The 19,937-nt window shown below is 36.6% G+C and overlaps 1 pseudogene; it reads right to left on the bottom strand.

The window, feature by feature from the left end:
- Positions 1-18,811: 18,811 nt before the first annotated feature.
- LOC138147708 (TATA-box-binding protein-like) lies at positions 18,812-19,694 on the bottom strand (annotated as a pseudogene).
- Between the last annotated feature and the right edge of the window lie 243 nt (positions 19,695-19,937).

Genomic DNA, 19,937 nt, shown 5'->3' with positions numbered 1-19,937 from the left:
CCCATTTGGAGTTTTCTTGGCAGAGATACTGGAGTGGTTTACCATTTCCTTCTCCAGTTCTTTTTACAGATGAAGCAGTTGAGGCAAACAGGGTTAAGTGACTTATTCACAGTCACATAGCTGCATGGTGCCCTATCCTCTGTGGCATCTAGTTGCCATAGACTCCACTTTGCTCCTTATTGTCTTTTGCAATCTGACTTCTGACCTTATCACCCAGTTTCAAACTGTTTCCTCCAAATTATCAATAATCAATTAATGGTCTTTTCTCAGTCCTCATCTTTTTCAACCTCTTTGCAGAATTTGATCCTCTTGTCCATCTCTCTCCTGCATTCTCCCTCCTCTTTGGATTTTCATGACATTGCTCTTTGTCTTCTTTCTATTAGATCATTACTTTCTAATCCCTTTTGCTAGTCAATCATCCATGTCAAGCCTTTCCCCTCACCTGTAAGTGAGCCCCAAGTATGTGCCCACACCTGACTGAACCCAAGTTATTCATGGCACTGGTACATTAAGTTTTAACAGGTATCTCCAACTTAGCACATATAAAATCAAACTCAATATCTTTCCCTCCATTTCTGCCTCTCTCTCAAACTTTCCTGTTTCTATCAAGGGCATCCCCAATCTTTCATTCACATAGATTTGCAGCTTTAGTATTATCATTAATTTCTCACTCTCTCTTACCCCATCTATACAGTCAATTGCCAAATCTAATCTAACTCCATAAGATCTTTCATATCCATTTCATTATCTCTACTTAGTCTAAGCCTTCATCACCTATCACCTGGGTTACTGAAACCACCTCTTAATTTGTCAGTCAACAAACATTTATAAGCATTTGCCTTGCATCAGTCATTATACTATACTCTAGGGATATAAAAACAATATGCAATTAGCTATGTAAATAAAAGAAATACACAATGCATATAGGAAGTAGTCTCAGAGAGAAGTGAATAGAGGGAGGCAGTCAGGGAAAGGAGGAGAAGAATACTGGAAAAGGCCTTCAGAAGGTAGGATTTGAGCTTTGAGTTGAATCTTGAATGAAACCAGGAAAACAAAGAAACAGAGATGAGAAGAGAGCAAATTCTAGGCCATTTTAGGGTTAAGCCATTGTAATTCAGGAAATGAGGAGATGGAGAATTTTGTGTGATGAACAGCAAATAGGACAATGTAGTTAGATCATAGAATACATGGAGGAAAGTCCAGTCTAAGAAGATTGGAGAGGTAAGAATAAGGCCAGATTGAAAAGAGCTTTAGTTGCCAGGAGATTTTATAATCCAATGCATCTTCCACAAGGCTGTAAAAATAGAGCATAACTCTAATGGGTTGGCTACATAGCCTTAATTCTAAACACACAACTACCTAAAAGACTACTTTACAGATAATTTGTTCAAGGCAAGCACTCAAACAGAGGTCGAAACAAGTGGTACAAAGATTCTCAAGGTCTTTGTGAAGAACTTTAGTATCAATTGTATGATATGGGGGACACTAGCACAGGACTGCCCAGGATGGCATGCCCATAATAGAGAAGGTGCTGTTCTTGAGCAAAGCAGAATTGAAGTAGCAAAGGAAAAGCGAGCTGGGCACATCCAGTGACATCTCCATCTCACATGTTTTAATGGACTATTTGTACCTGACCTGTGGTAGAGCCTCCTGAAATCATATTGGACTGATCAACCACAGCCAAACATAATGTACCCTGACCTCAACATCATGATATCATTGGTCCTCTTTGAAAATGAAGAACAAACAGCAACAAGGTTACTTTCCTTCAGTGCAAGTCTTACAATGTCACTTTTCTGTTCAGTAAATGCAAGTAGCTCCCTATTGCCTCTGGAATAAAATATAAAATGCTCTATTTGGCTTTTGAAGCTCCTCAGAAACTAGTTTCCATATACATTTTCAAACATGTAAATTATTCCCCTTACTGAATTCTACAGTCTATCCAAACTGGAATTCTTTTTTTTTTTTTTAAAGCAATCGGGGTTAAGTAACTTGCTCAAGGTTACACGGCCAGTTATTTCTGGGTGTGGTGCTGAGTATCTGAGCCTAGGATTCGATCTCCAGGTCATCCTGAGACTGGAGCCGATGCTCTTACTCGCTGAGCCACCTGGCTGCCCCTCAAACTGGAATTCTTGCTGCAGAAGTTGTCACAAGCCTGGAATATGCACTCACCTCACTTTGAGCCTCTTAGAATCTCCCTTTCTCCAAAATTCTATCTTAATAGCACCTTCTACACTAAAACCTTTTAAAACCCTCTTCGTTTTAGTGCTCTCTCATCCAGTCACTTGCATTTATTTTGTATATAATTTATGTACATGTTTTCTCTCTTGCTAGAATGCAAACTCCTTGAAGTCAGAGATTATTTTATCTTTGTATTATCCTCATAGTCTTACACAGTACCTGGTACTTTATACATGGCTGTTGATTAGATGAGTGAATCGAGGGAGTGAATAAAGAAAGAAAGGAAATGGCAGAATCTTGTAAAAGATCCAACGCATTGAAAGGGCCAAGAACAGAGACTTGGGTAAGATCTAAACTATTACAAAAATAGGAGGGAGAAGAAAAAGAAGGCATAGCCAGAGGTAGTCACTATTAGAGGAAGGTTACTATTAGAGTAATGACATAGAGCTCAGAGGAAAGGAAAATTTCAAGAAAGATTGGTCAGCAATGCCAAATAAATGCTGTATAAAAGTCAAGAATTAGAAGTACTGAAGTAGAAGAAGAATTAGTACAAAATTAGAAGTACATAATATTTGGCAAGAAAGACACTGGTTGAAGATTGAGGGTGGATGTAGAGTTAGTTGATAATACTTGCCTTATCTCACAGGAAGTACTGGAATTGTATAGTATGCTGAAATATTAAAGTAATTAAAAGTGTAGGATATCTCTTAGGATTTTGGAGAAAGTGTTTTTTTAATGTTCTATAGAAATATATTTGCATTTGCCAGAATGTTAAGATGCCCATTTACCCCTGCCTCCTCTCCATTCTCCTTTATCTCATACTCAATGATCTCTCTATGTACTGATTACTTCCTTACTGCTTAAAAACACCATAGTCTCCTTCATCCTTAAAAGTCTTCATTTAACTGTGCCATATCATTGATCTATGGTTCAATACTTTCTTTTTTTCAATCAAATTCTAAGCAAAAAATCTATTTATATTTATTGTCTCTGCTGTATTTCCTCTCACTCACTTATCAAATCATTCCAATCCATTTTCTAATGCCATCACTCTCCTAAAATTACCTTCTCCAAAATTGCCAGGGATTTCTTAATTACTAAATCCAATAGCCCTTCATTCCTTCACCTCCTTAGCCTTTTCAGTTTTTGATATTATCAATTACTTCCTCTTTTTAGATGCCTTCTTCTCCCTTGGCTTTTGAGACACTGCTCTTTACTGGTTCCCTTTCTACACATCTGACTGGTCTTTGATAATCTCCTTTGCTCATTATCCATATCTCAGCCCCTAATGAAGGTATTCCTCAATTCCCTGTCTTTCCTCTCTAGCTCCTATGAGTTTGATTATCACTTCTATGCAGATAACCCTGGAATTGATATATCTAGTGATAATCTCTCTCCTGATCTCTGATCACAAGTTGCCAGCTTCCTACTGGATATCTCCACTAAGATGTTGTGGTAGCATCTCAAACTCAATGTGTCCAAAATGGCACTCATTATCTTCCCACAGTGAAAATTGTATTTCTTTCGAACTTCTCTGTTTCTGTTAATAGCCCTATAATCTTCCTTGTCACTCAAGTTTGTAAACTTGTATGAATTCTTGGTTTTCCGCCTTCCTCATCATCCATATCTAATTGACTTCCAATTTTTGGAAATTCTATGTCAATCCCATATTCATCACCCCCCCCCCCCCCCCAGTTCATGTCCTCATCCTCTTTCACTGGGACTATTGCAGTAGGCATTTGTTTTGTCTCCCTTCTTGCAGGCTCTCTCCTTTCCACTCCATTCTACATAAGTTACTAAAATAATCATCCTAAAGCACTGATCTCCCCTGTTCAAGAATCTCAAATTTCACTATTGCCTCTAAAGCAGAACATATACTAATCAGCTTGCTATTTAAAGCCATGTACAATTCATTCCAACCTACCTTTCCAGATTAAATTTAAACTACTTTCCTTCATTTACTCTGCATTGAAGCCAAACTTAGCTACTTGGTACTCTCCAGACTGTGCTTCATCTCCTGCCATTGAGCCTTTTGTCTCACATGCCTGTAGTTTTCCTTAAGATCCTTATCTTCCACAGGAGAAGGAAAATGTAAAGGATAAACTCTAACCTCTTTCCTGACCTCTGGGTTTTACATCTCTAACCGCTTAACTTCCCAATTGTCATTCTGCTAGAGTACTTAGATTCTAGCCCCCCTTTCCCCCACTCGGTTCTCTCCTCCTCCTCCTCCTTTTCTTCTCTTTCTCCTCTTCCTTCTCCTCCTTCTGCTCCCCCTCTTTCCCATCTTCTTCCTCCTACCCTCTTGTCATCTAGTCTTGGAATCTAGCTGCTTATTTGACATCTTGAGCTGGATGTCCAACAGACAGCTTAAACTCAACATGTCCAAAAATGGAACTCATTATCTTTCCTCCAAAGCTCTTCAACTCCTCCTAACTTCCTTATTATATTCAAGGGCACTGCCATCCTTTTGGTCACCTGGGCTCCCAACCTAGATGTTATCCTCTACTTCTTGTTCTCTCTCACCCTGCATAGCCAACAGGTCAGGGCCTGTTGATTCTTCCTTCAGATCTCTTATATATAGCTCCTTCTCTCCTTTGATACTGCCTGATGAATGCCCTTATTACATGACATGTGGATTATTAAAATTAGCCTTCTGCTTGATCTACTAGCCACAAGTCTCTCCCCCACTCTAGTCTATCCTCCACTCAGGTATCAAAGTGGTCTTCTCTCTGTCAATAAAACTGTCAGTCAGTCAGCAAGTATTTTATTAAGAGCCTATTTTTGTCAGATACTGTGCTTGGTATTAGGGATATAGGTATAAAGAATGAAAATCATCTCTAACATTCCCTTCTAAGACCATAAGAACAGGTGCTTATCTGCATTGATAGAAGGACTCTCCCTCATCAAGAGGGAATTTCTTTGCTAATACCAATGAAATCACAGGTCCCATCCTTACTCCCCAAGACTCAGATAAAAATAAATATTGACATGTCCTTTCTTTATGCCTGGTAGTATGTTCAAGAAGACATATAGTTTAGATGAGACACAATCCTCCCCCCAAAGAAGTCTGTAGTCTAGTTATATTAGGATTTCTGGATGATCTTGAAACTTTGCTTAGTTTTTATTGGGTCTAAATTAAAAGTTTCATAAATGCACACTCAGATTTTAAAATACGACATTGCTAATGTATTGAGACTTTCTCCCTTCCCACCTATCTCATAAAAGGTGTCCCTTCCTAAAGGAAAGAAATATGATCTTAGCTCCATTCCCTCCAGAATGTTAAGTTTTTCATTTATTCTGTTGCTTCCTTTTATATTTCCCTCTCCCTCCTTCTCCTTACCTCCCCAGGCTAGCCCCAGCAAAACCCTTTTTCTTATATAGTTTTAGCAACCTTAATGAGCCTAATGTGGTTTACTACAAACACAGTCTACATTTAAAAATGAGATTGCTTTGAAAATATGTCTGTATATAAGTGTGTGCACTGAAAAAACAATGCCAATTAAAAGGCAAATCAGGTTTGGAGGAAAAAAAGACTAAAAATATTCAGACACCACAATAATTTTAGCCAGTTTCATAAAGTGATTTATAATTTTTGACCAAGTAGCTTAATTTTCCCAAGTGGTATTTGCACTTTAAAAGAGGACCTTTGTAAGCCAGACATTTTTTTTTCTCTTAGAAAAATTTCTAATTAGGAGAATAAATGTAGGATAGAGAAATTGGGGAAGAAGTGGTATTAGGGGAAGGGATTGACAAACTGCCACCCTTTTCCTGTCTCACTTTACTGCTTCTCCAGACTCTTCAGGTTAGAGTTATGGGAGAGGAAATAAATAACCTCCTTACCCTGAATCTGGTCCAGGAAAGTTATGGAGGTTATTGGAACACAGGGCCTTAGACTGAAAGCTAAAGAACCATATTGGAGACAAGTTAAAGGTCATGAATATTACTAGAGGTGGCTTGGTGTAGGACTGAATTTGGAGCCAGGGGATCTGAGGTTGCTTTTTTGGCTCTATTACCTGTGTGTACCTACCCAAATCGTTTCACTTCTTTAGAACTCAGTTTCCTCATCTGTAAAGTGAAGGGCTTGAACTAGATCACCAAGTCTAATACTGATCCTGTGAACTCAACAAACATTTATCAAGCACTTGCTATATGTGATACACTGTGCTAGAGATAAGGGGTACAAATCTATATACGCACATGCACACACACACACACACACCAGTTTCTGCCTTCAAGGAGCTTATGATCTAATGAAGGAACACAATATGTACAAAAATAAATAAATCTGACCTAAAAGGAAGAGGAAAAGAGTCCTAAAAATGGAAGGGATAAGAAGGGCTTTTGGTGGCATTTGAGCTGATCCATGATGGTAGGTAATTCAGCCTTCTAAGACATAGAGGAAGGAAGACATTTCTGGTGAAGAAAAACCATAATTTCCCATAAGAAGCTACAGAGATAAGAGATAGAATATAAATTCAGTGAACAATTAGTAGTCCCTTTGGGGTAGAACAGAGAGCATGAAAAGGAGTAATATGAAATAACATGAGTAAAGTATTGTAAAAGATTGTAGATGCCACACTGAGAGTTTGCATGAACCCACCAGGAACCACTGAAGGCTTCTAAGGAGTGGAGTGGAGTAATCAAATTTGTGTTGTTGTTTTTTTGTTGGTTTGTTTTTGCCAGTTGTGTAAAGGAAACAGATTGAAAAAAGAAAGCCTGGAAAGAGGGAGACCAATAGTCACACAATCATAGATTTTGAGAGTTGGCAGGGACCTCCATGGCTATACAGTCCAGTCCATATCTGAAAGAAATCCCCAACATACCTGAAAAAATTATAGTGACCAAGCTTGATACTGAAGAAGAAAAATGGAAAGAAACGTGTCTCTACCTCTTTGGAGACGTGGGGGAAAAGGGAGAACTATGGGTGTGTAACACTGCATATATGTTGTCAGCTTTCTTTGATATGTTAATTAGATTTGCTGAACTGTTTCCCCCTATTTTTAGTTCTTTGTTATAAGGAATTTTTATATTCTAGAAAGTAGAGAAATTTGCTAATGATAGACTGAGTGGACAAAAAAGAATGGAGGAAGTACTGAGTGAACCATATTAGAGTGGGAATAAAGAGCGGTTTGGGCAGGCAATAAGACTGAATGCCAAGTTTGGGGGGAGCTAATATGACAGAGGATAGATTGATGAAGCTTCCTCAGAAACCTGAACCAATTGAACATTTACAGAGTTCTTCCTTTTCAGAGTATGTGCCTTCTTCAGGATTTTTTCCAATAATGACTCAGTTCATAGGAAACAGGACTTCCAGGCTTTAAAGAGCAAAGGTATAAAATGTTGCAGAATAGATCACAGGCATGAAGTTTTAGAGGTGAAAGGAATCTTCTTACTTTATCGATAAGGAAACTGAGGTCCTGGCAGATGCAGAATTTTATCTAGGTTATTTCTTACCAAATCCAGTGTTCTTTCCTTTGTTGTATTCAGGATAGGACCCACAGATGCCTATAAGATGCCAATTTTCTTTCATATTTCACATTCCTAATTAAAATGTGCCATGACTTCTTAAAATTAAATACTAAAATAACACAACTATGAATTCATTTTTTTATTTTTAGTCTGAGTAGGTCAAAGCATTTTGTTCCTTTGTCCTTAAAATATGTCCTTCCCCCCTCGCTTTTTCCAAACTGGTTCTGACTGTGATGTTGATTGGAATAAAATCTTTGGCCTGCTGCATTTCTAACTTGTGCTGATTTATTCCTCCTTATGGAGCTTGCTGGCGCCTCCATTCTCAGGGAGAGTCTGGGACTTAGTGGGGACACCTGATTCACTTTAGTATTGCTGCATCTCATAATTTCCAAACTCAAGGGATCCACCACCTTTCCTAATAACAAGGATTACAGGAGTGCACCATAAAATTCTCCTGAGGGGTAGATATGATGAAGGAGACTATTATGTTCTTTTGAGTGGAGAAATTAGACTGCAATGATTCTAAGTGATTCATCCAAACAAGAGGCTAAAATGTTGCTGCAATTATAATCCTAATAATTATCTCCCCCCTACCCTTTTTTAGGTATTGCAAAACACATTTATATATTAGCTATGTTGCAAAAGGAAGTACAAAATTTTTAAAAAATAAAGCAAAGAAGCATATTTCAATCTGTGTTCAGAATTCACCTGTTCTCTCTTTGGAGGTAGATAGCATTTTTCATCATGAGTCCTTTGGAATTTTCTCGGATCATGGTCTTTGATTGTATTGATGAAAGTAGTATCTTTGATATAGGTCTTTGATGATTGATCATTCTTACAATACTGATGTTACTGTGTACAGTGTTCTGGTTTTGCTCACTTCACTTTGCATGAGTTTATATGTCTTCTGAGGATTTTCTGAAACCATTCTGCTTATCATTTCTTATAGCAAAATAGTATTCCATTCCAATCATATACCACAACTTGTTCTGCCATTCCCCAATTGATGAACATCCCCTCAATTTCCAATTCTCTGTCACCATAAAAAGAGCTGCTATAAATATTTTTGTACAAATGGGTACTTTCCCCTTTTTTTAGACATATTTGGGATACAACCCCAGTAGTGGTATTTCTGGGTAAAAGGGTGGGCACAGTTCTATAGACTTTTGAGCATAATTCCATTTTTTTCTCCTGAATAGTTCGACTAGTTCATAGCTTCATCAGCTATGCATTAGTCTCCCAATTTTTCCACATGCCCCTCCAGGATTTGTTATTTTCCTTTTTTTTAAACCAATCTGATAAGTGTGAGGTGGTATCTCAGAGTTGATTTAATTTTTATTTCTCTAATCAGTAGAGATTTAGAGCATTTTTATATGACCACTTATAGCTTTGAATTCTTCTGAAAACTCCCCGTTCATATTTATTGACTATTTATCAAGTGGAGAATGGATCTTATTTTTATAAATTTTGTTCAATTCCCTACATGTATGAGAAATGAATCCTTTATCATAGAAATCCTCCCCCACCATTTTTCTGTTTTCCTTCTAATTTTGACTAAGTTTTGTCCATACAAAATATATCTTTTTAATTATATATAATCAAAAATAGTTTACTTCCCATAATCCCCTCTTTCTCTTATTTGTTCATAAACTCTTCTTTTATCTATATGTAACTTTGACAGGTATGTTTTCCCATGCTTTCCTAATTTATTTGAGATTCCACCCTTATCTTGGTAAGGGTGAGATGTTGATCTATGCCTAGTTTTTGCCAAATTGCTTTCCAGCTTTCTCAGAAATTTTGTCAAAAATTTAGTTTTTACCACCAAATCTTGGATCCTTGAGATTATCACAAACTAGATTACTGGGTCATTTACTGCTGTATAGTGTATACCTAATATATTCCACTCATCTTCCACTATTTTTCTTAGCCAGTAGCCAGATTGTTTTGATAATTATACTTTTGTAAAATAGTTTGAAATCTGGAATTGGTAGGCCACCTTCTCAACATTTCCCCCCATGGATTCCCTTGATTTTCTAGGCTTTTTCTTTTTCCAGATTAATTTTGTTTTATATTTATATACAGATTAATAGTTCTATAAAATAAGTCATTAGTATGACACTGAATAAGTAAATTAACTTAGGTAAAATTGTCATTTTTATATGTTGGCTTGGTCTACCAATGAACAATTAATATATTTTTCCAAATATTTAGGTGTCTTTATTTGTGTAAAAAGCATTGTAAATGTGTTCATGTGGTCCCTGGGTTTGTCTTGGCAGGTAGACCCTAACAAATTTTATATTGTCTGCAGTTATTTTAAGTGGAATTTCTCTTTCTATCTCTTCTTGCTGGGTTTTGTCCATAGTAAATAGAAATTCTGATAACTTATGTGGATGTATTTTAGATCTTTCAATTTTGTTAAAGTTGTTAATTATTTCAGCTAACTTTTTGGTGATTCTCTGGGCTTCTCCAAACATATAATTATATTATCTGCTAAAAGTTGTTATTTAGTTTCCTTATTGCTTATTTTTGTTCCCATATTTTCTCTTACTTGTCTTATTTCTATAGCTAGAATTTTTTGTACAATATTGAATAATAGTAGTGATATGGACTTCTTTTTTTGTTGGTGTTTAATTGTTTCAGTGTGTCCACCTCTTTGTTGACCCCATCTTAGGTATCCTTGGCAAAGATACTTGTCATTTCCTTTGTACATTTGAGTTCATTGTACATTTGAGGAAACAGAAGCAAAAAGGTTTAGGTGACTTTCTAGATTTGAACTCAGATCTTCCTGACTCGAGGCCCAGCACTCACTTTACTACTCCATACACCTTCTCTGATCTGATTGAGAAGTCTTCAAGTTTATCCCTCTTAGAGATAATGCTTGCTCTTGGTTTCAGATAGAGTACTACTTATCATTTTAAGAAAGGTTCCATCAATTCTTTTGTTTTCTAGTGCTTTTAATAAGAATAGGTGTGGTATTTTGTCAAATGCTTTTTTCTGCATCTATTGATATAATTATATGATTTTTGTTGTTTTTGTTATTGGTCAATTATGCTTATAGTTTTTAAAAAAATATTCAAGCAATTCTGCATTCCTGGTATAAATTCCACCTGGTTATAGTGTATGATCTTTGTGATACATTGCTGTATCTCCTTGCTAGCATTTATTTATATTTTTTGCATCAGTATTCATTAAGGAAATTGGTCTATAGTTTTCTTGCTCTGTTTTTGCCCTCCCTGGTTTAAGTATCAAAACCACATTTGTATCCTAAAAGGAATTGGGTAGGACTCCTTCTGTCTATTTCCTTCTGCAATTCATTTAACTTTTCCTTTAAGAATTTGAATGCTATACTATTTGGTACAGATATGTGCAATATTGGTATCACTTCATTTTCTGTTGTGCCTTTTAGCAAGATGTGGTTTTCTTCCTTATCCCTTTTAATTAGGTTGACTTTTACTCTATTTTCTTATCCAGTCTTTCATCTAAAATCTGTTTTGCTTCTGATCACTACCTTCTTTTATCTGTCCTCCCCTTTGTCACCTCCCCCTTTCCCTATATTCACTTCCACTACTACTTCCGTATTGGGAAGATTTCTTTTTTTTTTTTTTTGGAAGGGGGATGCAAGGAAATTGGGGTTATGGCTTGCTCAAAGTCACACAGCTAGCTTTAGTGGGTCAAATTTGAACTCAGGTTCTCCTGACTCCAGAGCTGGTGCTCTATTCACGGCACCACCTAGCTGCCCCTTCACCACCCAGCCACCCTTGGGAAGATTTCTATTATCATTTGATTGTGTGTGTGTGTGTGTACATTTTTTCTCCTCTTTAAACCAATTTAGATATGAGTGAGGTTAAAGCATTGTCCCCCTCAAACCATTTTTTCCTCCATTATAAAAGTTCTTCCTTGAATATCTCTTTTTTATGAGATAATTTTCTCCATTCTTTCTCTCCCCTCTCTCTTTTCCCAGGGCATTTTTCTTTCTTGCCTATTGATGTTTTTTTATACATCATCCCGACATAATCAACTTGCTCCTGCATCTTCTATGTAGAATCTTTCTAACTAACCTAATAATGATAAATTTCTTACAAAGTACATGTATAATTTTCCTATATAGAAAGATTAACTATTTAAACTTGAGTCCCTTGTGATTTCTCTTTCATGTTAACCTTTTTTATGCTTTTCATGAGTCTTACATGTCAAAGTCAAATTTTCTATTCAGCTATGGTATTTTCATTAGGAATGCTTAAAAAATCCTCTTTTTAATTAAATATTCATTTTTGATGGGTTATATTCAGTTTTGCTGGGAAAATTGTTTTCAGTTCTAATCTCAGCTCTATTGCCTTTTAGAATATCATATTCCAAGCCCTTTGTTTCTTTAATGTGGTAGCTGCTAAATCTCGTATGATCTTGACTGTAGCTCCATGCTATTTGAATATTTTTTTTCTGGCTTCTTGAAACATTTCCTCTTTGTCCTGGGAGCTCTGGAACTTGGTTATAATATTCCTGGCAATTTTCATTTTGGAATCTCTTCTAGGAAGTGGATTACTTTAGTTTTTATGTTGCCTTCTGAATCTTAAATATCAGAACAGTTTTCCTTCATAATTTCTTGAAATATGATGTCTAGGATCTTTCTTTGGTTATGATCAAAAAATTCCTAAATTATCTGTCCTTGATCTATTTTTCATGTTGCTTTTTCTTCTAATGAGATATTTAACATTTTATTATATATTTTTTTATTTTTGACATTTATTTTTCTTGATATCTCACAGAGTCTTTAACTTCCATTTACCTGGTTCTAATTTTTTTTTGTCTTTTGGAGGGCAATTAGGGTTAAGTAACTTGCCCGAGGTTACACGACTAGTTTTTTTGTGTGGATGTTAAGTGTCTGAGGCCCCAACTGAACTCAGGTCCTCCTGACTGCCTGAGCTTTATTCACTGCACCACCTAGCTGCCCTGGTTCTAATTTTTAAGGAATTATTTTCTTCAGTGAGCTTTTGTACATCTTTTCACATTTGGTCAGCTCTATTTTTTAAAGTGTCATTTTCTTCAATATTTTTTGTACTTCTTTTGCCAGGCTATTAATTTTATTTTCTTAATTTTCTTCCCTTGCTCTCATTTCTTTACCTCGTTTTTCCTCTACCATTCTTATTTAAATTTTAATTTTTTTTAGCTCTTCTAAGAATTGTTGGGCTTGTGTCCAATTCACATTTCTTTTTGAGCCTTTCCTTGTAGTTGTTTTGACTTCATTGTCATCTTCTCAGTTTGTAGTTTGATCTTCTCTTTTACCATAGCATTTTTTATGGTCAAGTTTTTTTTTTTGGTTGTTGTTTGTTCAATTTTCCAGATTATTTCTTGACTGAATTTACTTTAAATTGAGGATCTCTTCCCAGTATGGTGGGGGAGTGGTACTGTTCTAAGAATCAGGATATTTTGCTCTGCTGGTTTCAGTCTAGTTCTGGGCATTTGGAAGTTTTTGTTTTTTTCAAGAAAGTGTGATCTGGGGAGATGTGTGGTCACTGCTCTTCTTGTCTGTGCTTTGGCCCTTACACAGGAAAGGCCCATGACCTCGAGATTGCAGTTGATACTGTTTCTCAAGGTCCTTGATCCCTTTGGACCTGAAGCAATACTACTCCTCGGGCTCCTTGTTGCTTTGGGAACGCAATCAGTACTATTCCTCTAGGTCTTTGTGACTAAAAGGGATATTGTTCCTCAGTGCCCTTGCTCCATCCTGACAGAACGTGTTTCTTTTTGCCCTTGAATTATGACCCAGAAACAGGTATAGGCAATGGAGTTGCCAAACAGAGTCTGGTCCTGTATCCATTGCTAGCACAGGGATACCCTGTAATCTTTATCTGACCAGTTACTAGGTCTCCTTCCTATCTCTTGTTTGAGAGCTCCCAAAGCTTCTGCTGCTTCTGTAACCATTTAGTTCCTCCATTGGTGTTTCATACATGTGTGCTCTAGTTCAGTCCCTACATCCATGTCACAGATGTCTCTTTCTGATCTCCTATATTGTCTTGGGCTAGAAGAATGTCTCACTCTGATCTTTTGTTGGCTCTGTCACTACAGGATTTAATTTGAGGTGTTATTTTAAAACTGTTAGAAAAGCTCAGCTGAGTGTTTTCATTACTCTGCCATCTTGGCTCTACCCCCAGTGAGTGTTCTGTGTTCTGTCTTTGTATAGAAAAAGAAAATTGCCTTAGGTTTTTTAGGATCTAATTCTCTGATAATTGTGCAAAGCAACTCAGGTAGATAGGCTGAGAAATTTGGGCAACAATTCAATGAAAAGGACAGAGTTCCCTGGAACTAAAGCAGCCTGGAAGACAGAGATAATTCCAAGAATTAGTTTCAACAAGTTCCTCATTCCTATTGTTGGTTAACTGTTCTACCCTAATCCTAGGATATAAGCTGGATAAATATAAAGATCATAGATAGGAATGTTTGATCCAATCAGAAAGTCACTAGATATAAAATAAACCAAATATGATAAGTATACAAGGAAATGAAAAAGAGGATCATACTACTAGGTATGTGTCCTGGGTTTGTTTATTTTCCATCCCTCCCATGCAAATTCCTTGAATTGTGGTCCCCAATTTAAGGTATGATAGGATAAGTTCCCTGCTGCCCACCAGTACCTCTGATTTCCATGATTTCCAAGATTTCCTGCAGGGATAGGCAGTCACCTTGCTTCTCTTTACAAAGTACAGCACAAAAACCTCATTATACAAGATAATGTTATGATTCTTCCCTTTAGGCTATGGAAGTTTCATCTTCTGGGGAAGTAAAAACTCCCTTAGAAAATGAAGCAATGCTGTCTCAGGGAAGGCCAGAAGGAGGGAAAGAATTTTGAACTCAAAATTTAAAAAAATGAATGTAAAATTGTTTTTACATGTAATTGGGGAAAATCTCATTAAAACGAAAGAAAGAAAATGAAAGCAAGTACTCTCCCATCTCTCTGTATATACAACTCATATTTCCGTAGTACTTGACTTGCAACAACCCTGATAAATTCCAGAGGGTCCATGAATGTGATTAAGGAAAAAAAAATTACATCTTTATCCTCAGTGTTATGGGAGAAATACTTCTTTTCTGATTTCACATGGTGGGTAACTGCTACCAAATATATAACTACCAGAACGCAGAGATTATGGGGATAAAAACCTAGATCTCATTATTGTCCTCAATTATAGGTTTGGGCTGCAGAGAAAGCTTGAGTGATCATGAGAATTTTGACAAAGCTTTTCACAGGTAAAATTATGTCAGAGTGAGAGAGAAAGAATTCTTTTGCATATTGCAATTTTGTACATTCTTCTTAGGCCATAACAGTGAAAGAAAAAGAAATAGATCCATAATCCCACATTCCCTAAATGTCCTATAAATTGAACAACCTTAGTTAAACAAAATCATAATTTTATACTTTCCACAAGGAAACAAACTTCATCAAGCAAACTCTCTATATAGGTAATCTGACAAGTTATAGGTTAAACTACATTTAGAAGATCATTAAACAGGCTGATCAAGGAGCAAAGTTTACATGCTCCTAAGGAGTTAGGTGATGAGGTTTATAGTTGGTATAGCTGGTTCAGGTGTGAAAGAATTCATTTAGACCTTCTCTGTAGCCATTGGGAGCTTTATTGATGCAAAAGCCGTCTCCTATCAAGAAAGTTAAGTGAGACTCTTGATATTTGGGGAGTTATGCTTATATAGAGATTTCAGAATTATTGTGTAATTTTAGAAGTTTTTTTTTGGAGGTTATAGATTAAAGACAAGGACAGGATGACATAGGATGAGGGAGACAAAGGGAATTATTTATGATTTAAGGAATTAAGGACAGAGCAGGAGGGCACAGGTTAAATGTTAAAGGACAGGTGGAACACAGGATAAGGGACACAAAGCAATTCTTTTGGTACAGGTTCAAGATGAGGGGAAAGGACCTTAGGGTGGCTTCAGGTTACAGAATAAACTAGGGACTTCACAAAGTACTGGAAAAGCAACCCTTAATATTATTTTTAACCCTTAGGGCACTGACTGTATATGCATCATCAGGGACAGTTGAATTTCTTCCTCTGGATTCTTGTCTGAAGAATGTTTAAAACTCTACACAACCTTTCACATCCCATGGGACAGGTTTTGGTCAGTTAGTAATATTGAGGAAAGTATTAACCAAAATTTTCAGGAGGAATGGCCTTGGACTTGAACAAGAAAAGGAAATAAAATTTTTTGTAACATTACTTAAAACAACACTAATAGATGTCATTAGGTCCATGAACCTGATTGAGAAAAAAAAATACCTTTTTATGTTCAGTAACCTTTGTTTTCCTTTATAATCCCATGTATTTTAATTTATGCATTTAAAAGCTTTATTCTGAAAAGGACCCATACAGTAGAAGAGGAAGTGGCAGTACAGTAGAATGGATCAAGCTCTAGGTTTGAACTCAAGAAGACCTAGGTTCAGATTCTACCTCTGATATTAGCCGTATGACCCTGGACAAGTAGTTAACCTCTAAGTGCTTCAATCATCTCCCTAGGACTTACTGACATATATTTTTCCTCTGTCTTTTGCATAAACAAAGAAACTGTGGCTCAGAGAGCCTTTCTGGAGTGATCTGCTTAAGGTAAAGTGGTAATAATTAGACAGGATTTGAACTTAAGTCTTCTGTTACACTGACTCTCCATTCTGAGCCTGTCAGATTCTTGCCAGTTGTGTGGTTGGAATGCAATTAGAGGAAACAAGTATGGCCTGAAGGATTGTAGGCTCATTGATTTGGACCTGAGCCTTAGAAGTCATCTTGATACCCTCATTTTGCAGATCAGGAAATAGAATCTAGAGATGTTAGTAAGTGGCAGATCTAGGATTCAAACCTGACTTCCAAATTCAATACAGTTTCCACTATATCTTACCTCCTGGGGAAAGGGACCATGGTGGCCATTATTACTTGAGAGGATGGATAGAATGCTAAAGGAGGTTGAGCCAGACTTCATGGGTAACCAAATCCATAGATCTAGATGAGACTTCCAAAGGAATCTCTGGAGCAGTAGGAAAATGGCTTTAAGGAAATGTATGAGAAAACAGCTTACAGATGCTGCTGGCTATTTGTTTTATGTGATTTTTTCCCCCTTGAGATAATGTTTTTCTATAGTTGCTATTTAATGGTTGCTATCCATGCCTCCACCTCCTTTTACTGATTTGGTTTGGACAATAAAGAACATCACTTCAGCATGCAAATGCTCATGTTGAAATTTGTCCTTACAGGAAACATTTTATAACTGTTTCGTATCACTGATTTTTGGCCAGAATTCTAAAGTTAACTAAAGTTGATGGAGAAAGTGCTTTACATTTCTGAAAGGTTCATGTCAACATGAGTTATTTAATATTTTTATTATCACCTCCATTTTATTGAGGAGAGGCTACTGTGTTCCAGAAAGGATTAATGTTCTACAAAGACTGTGCTAGTTGGAAAGTCAAGTTCCAAACTGTGAGAGGTTAAAAGATAATTATTTGGAGAAGTAATTGAAGCACAGGAATTAAAAAAATCAATAAAAGTTTCTGAAAAAGAAGGAAAAATAGGATTTGGTGTCAAGGGACCTGGTCTCAAATCTCTGTTCTGCTATTTATTATCTGGATGACTGAGCAAATCACTTAAACTCTTTAAGCTTTGGTTTGCCCATTTGTAAAATGAAAGGTTGACCTTGATAAATTGAGGTCCCTTCAAACTCTCAATCTATGAACTTAGAAGAAAAAAAATAATTCTTTCAATAAACATATATTAAGCATCTTCCCACTTCCAGCTTCTGAGTTAGGAGCTAAGAATTAAAAGCAATGAGTTATTCTCTATTTTTTCAGGAAGAGGGCAATCTTTATCTTTGGGGTTTGTCCATTTGGCCTCTATTTAAATAATAGAAAAAACAAATGAGAAGAAAAAAATGGCTTAAAACTATATGCAATGATACCCCTCTACTCCATCTCTTCTAATTGGAGGGAGGAATACTTTAGTATCAGATCATTAATCAGAGCTCTGAAGCTTTTCAGGTTTTTCCTTTACATTGATTGTTGCGTTCAGTATGTAAGCCATTTCCTGATTCTGTTTACTTTGCTCTGCAACAATTCATATAAATCTTCCAAAATTCCTCTGAACTTTTCATATTCATAATTTCTTTTTTTTTTGTATAGACAACATTTATTGTACAGACCACTCTGAGGAATTATGACAATCCTTGTCTCAAAAGAATATGTAAAATTACAGACACATTGTATGTCTGATGACTAACTGATAGACTGGACTCCTCTCAGCAATATAAGGTTAGAAGACAACTACAAAAGATGAATGATGGAAAGGGATATCCACATCCAGAGAAAGAACTACAGAGTCTGCAGATTGAAGCAAACTACTTGCTCTCTCCCCTTGGTATTTTGTTTTGTTTCTTCTTTCTCATTGTTCACCCCACTGAGTATAATACTTCTTTACAACATGATGAATGTTCAATGTGAAGGTATTTGTAGATCCTATATTTGATTACATGCCCCTATGGGGGGGGAAGGGAGAAAAGGGAAGGGGAAAAATTTTAAACTCAAGAGATTGTGGAACAGAATGTTGTAAACTAAAAGTAAATAAATAAAGTAAACAAAACAAAACAAAAAGAATATATACAGCCAAACATTTTTCTATTAATACTTCTAATTTGTCCCGCAATGCTGGAAAGGGAATATGTGGTACAAAACAAAAACAAAACCATTTTAAGTTATAAATCAGAAATAAACACTTTAAAAAGGGTTTCATTTTATGTTAGAAATATAAAAAAATATGGTTTATGGGTGAAAGTTTAAAACAAACCTCCTCCAACAGTGGAAGTAGTTTTTATCACTTAGTAACATAGTTTTTGCCTTTTAAACCAACTTGTGAATTACAATTGAGGATAAAAGTGTTTAAAATCTGAACATAAATAAATGAACCATGATGCTCCCAAACAGTCTCATAAAATCAACGCATAGTAATGTTGCATATATGTTCTTTGCCAAAAATTATAGTTTCTTCAACAGTTCCAGAAATAGGTACTAAAAAAGTATCTTGGTGTTGTAGTTTGCAACTGAAAGGCCATCCAACTTCTGTCCTGTACACAATAGCGCCTTGTAATGTACCAAGACTTTTAAAAATATGTGAGAAAACAATTATGTTGTTTTTTTGAATCCTTTTAGATTAGGATAAATGTTTTCAAATACTTGGCATATTTCTGTGCTGACCTTAGCACCAGCTCATATGACTTTTCCTGAAACAAAAATAAGCAAGATAATTCTGGACTTGATCGTTCTGTAGATTAGTCCAGGAAATAACTCTGGCTCAAAACTGCTAAAGTGCTGATGTGTCAGTACCAGTTTTTCTAATCTTATGAGAAACTTCACATCGCAGCTCCCCACCAAATTTTGAATCTTAAAATCCAAGAACTTCCCTGGAAAGTCCAATATTTGTACAACTTGAATATTTCCTGGCTGATAATCTGGACTGTTCTTCACTTTCACCTCCTGAGCACACCATCTTCCCAGAACTAAAGATAAAGGCAGTAGGCCTTGGTTCTCTTATTCTCATGATGACTGCAGCAAAACATTTGGGATTGTATTCAGTATTTTAAGCACTAAGTACAATGGTTTTTTAGGTTGAGTTTACAACCAAGGTTCACTGTGGATTCAATGTTCAGTAGCTTCAGTACAACTCCAGAGCTTTCAGATGTAGGTGTGGCTGGTATAATGGGGGTCTTAGTGGTCCTTGGGGAAGGACAAAAGGGTGCAGTGCCTGGCAGAAGTGCTGTGCTAAGAGTTTGGAATGGAAGAGCTGTGAGGTTTGAGATGTGGACTGCTGGGCAGCTTGCTGCTGCTGCTGCTGTTTCCTCTGCTGTTTTTCCAGACTAGAAAGACTGCTTGTACTTTGGACAGGCTGGGAAGTCAGTCCTGTACCATAGGGCATCATTGGGCTAAGGATAAGAGTTCCAGGAGTCATCACACCCTGAGGAGAAGTCAAGCCCTGGCCATAAGGCTGCAAGCTGTTGTTGCGATACATGGTGTTCACTTCCTTCTTGGACAAACCAGAGTTCTGTTCCCTTTGCATTAGTTTGTCTTCCAAAGTTTCACAAGTATTTAAGTCTTAGCTCCTTTCAAAACTCTTTAGGTTATATCCACTTCAAGCAAATGTGATGTCTCTAGTGCCAGCTGTGGCTGCCACTATAGCTGGTGGAAAAAGAGGCTGGCCTCAGGCAGTCTCTATGCCTGCCAACTGACTCTACCCCCATAAATTCTTATATTC

The sequence above is a fragment of the Petaurus breviceps genome, unplaced genomic scaffold, assembly GCF_028583685.1.
Source record: "Petaurus breviceps papuanus isolate PSGF00001 unplaced genomic scaffold, PetGlider_PUasm1.0 90804, whole genome shotgun sequence".
Lineage (NCBI taxonomy): Eukaryota > Metazoa > Chordata > Mammalia > Diprotodontia > Petauridae > Petaurus > Petaurus breviceps.
Note: the sequence above shows the minus strand (reverse complement) of the source record. Positions and strands in the feature narration are given on the sequence as shown.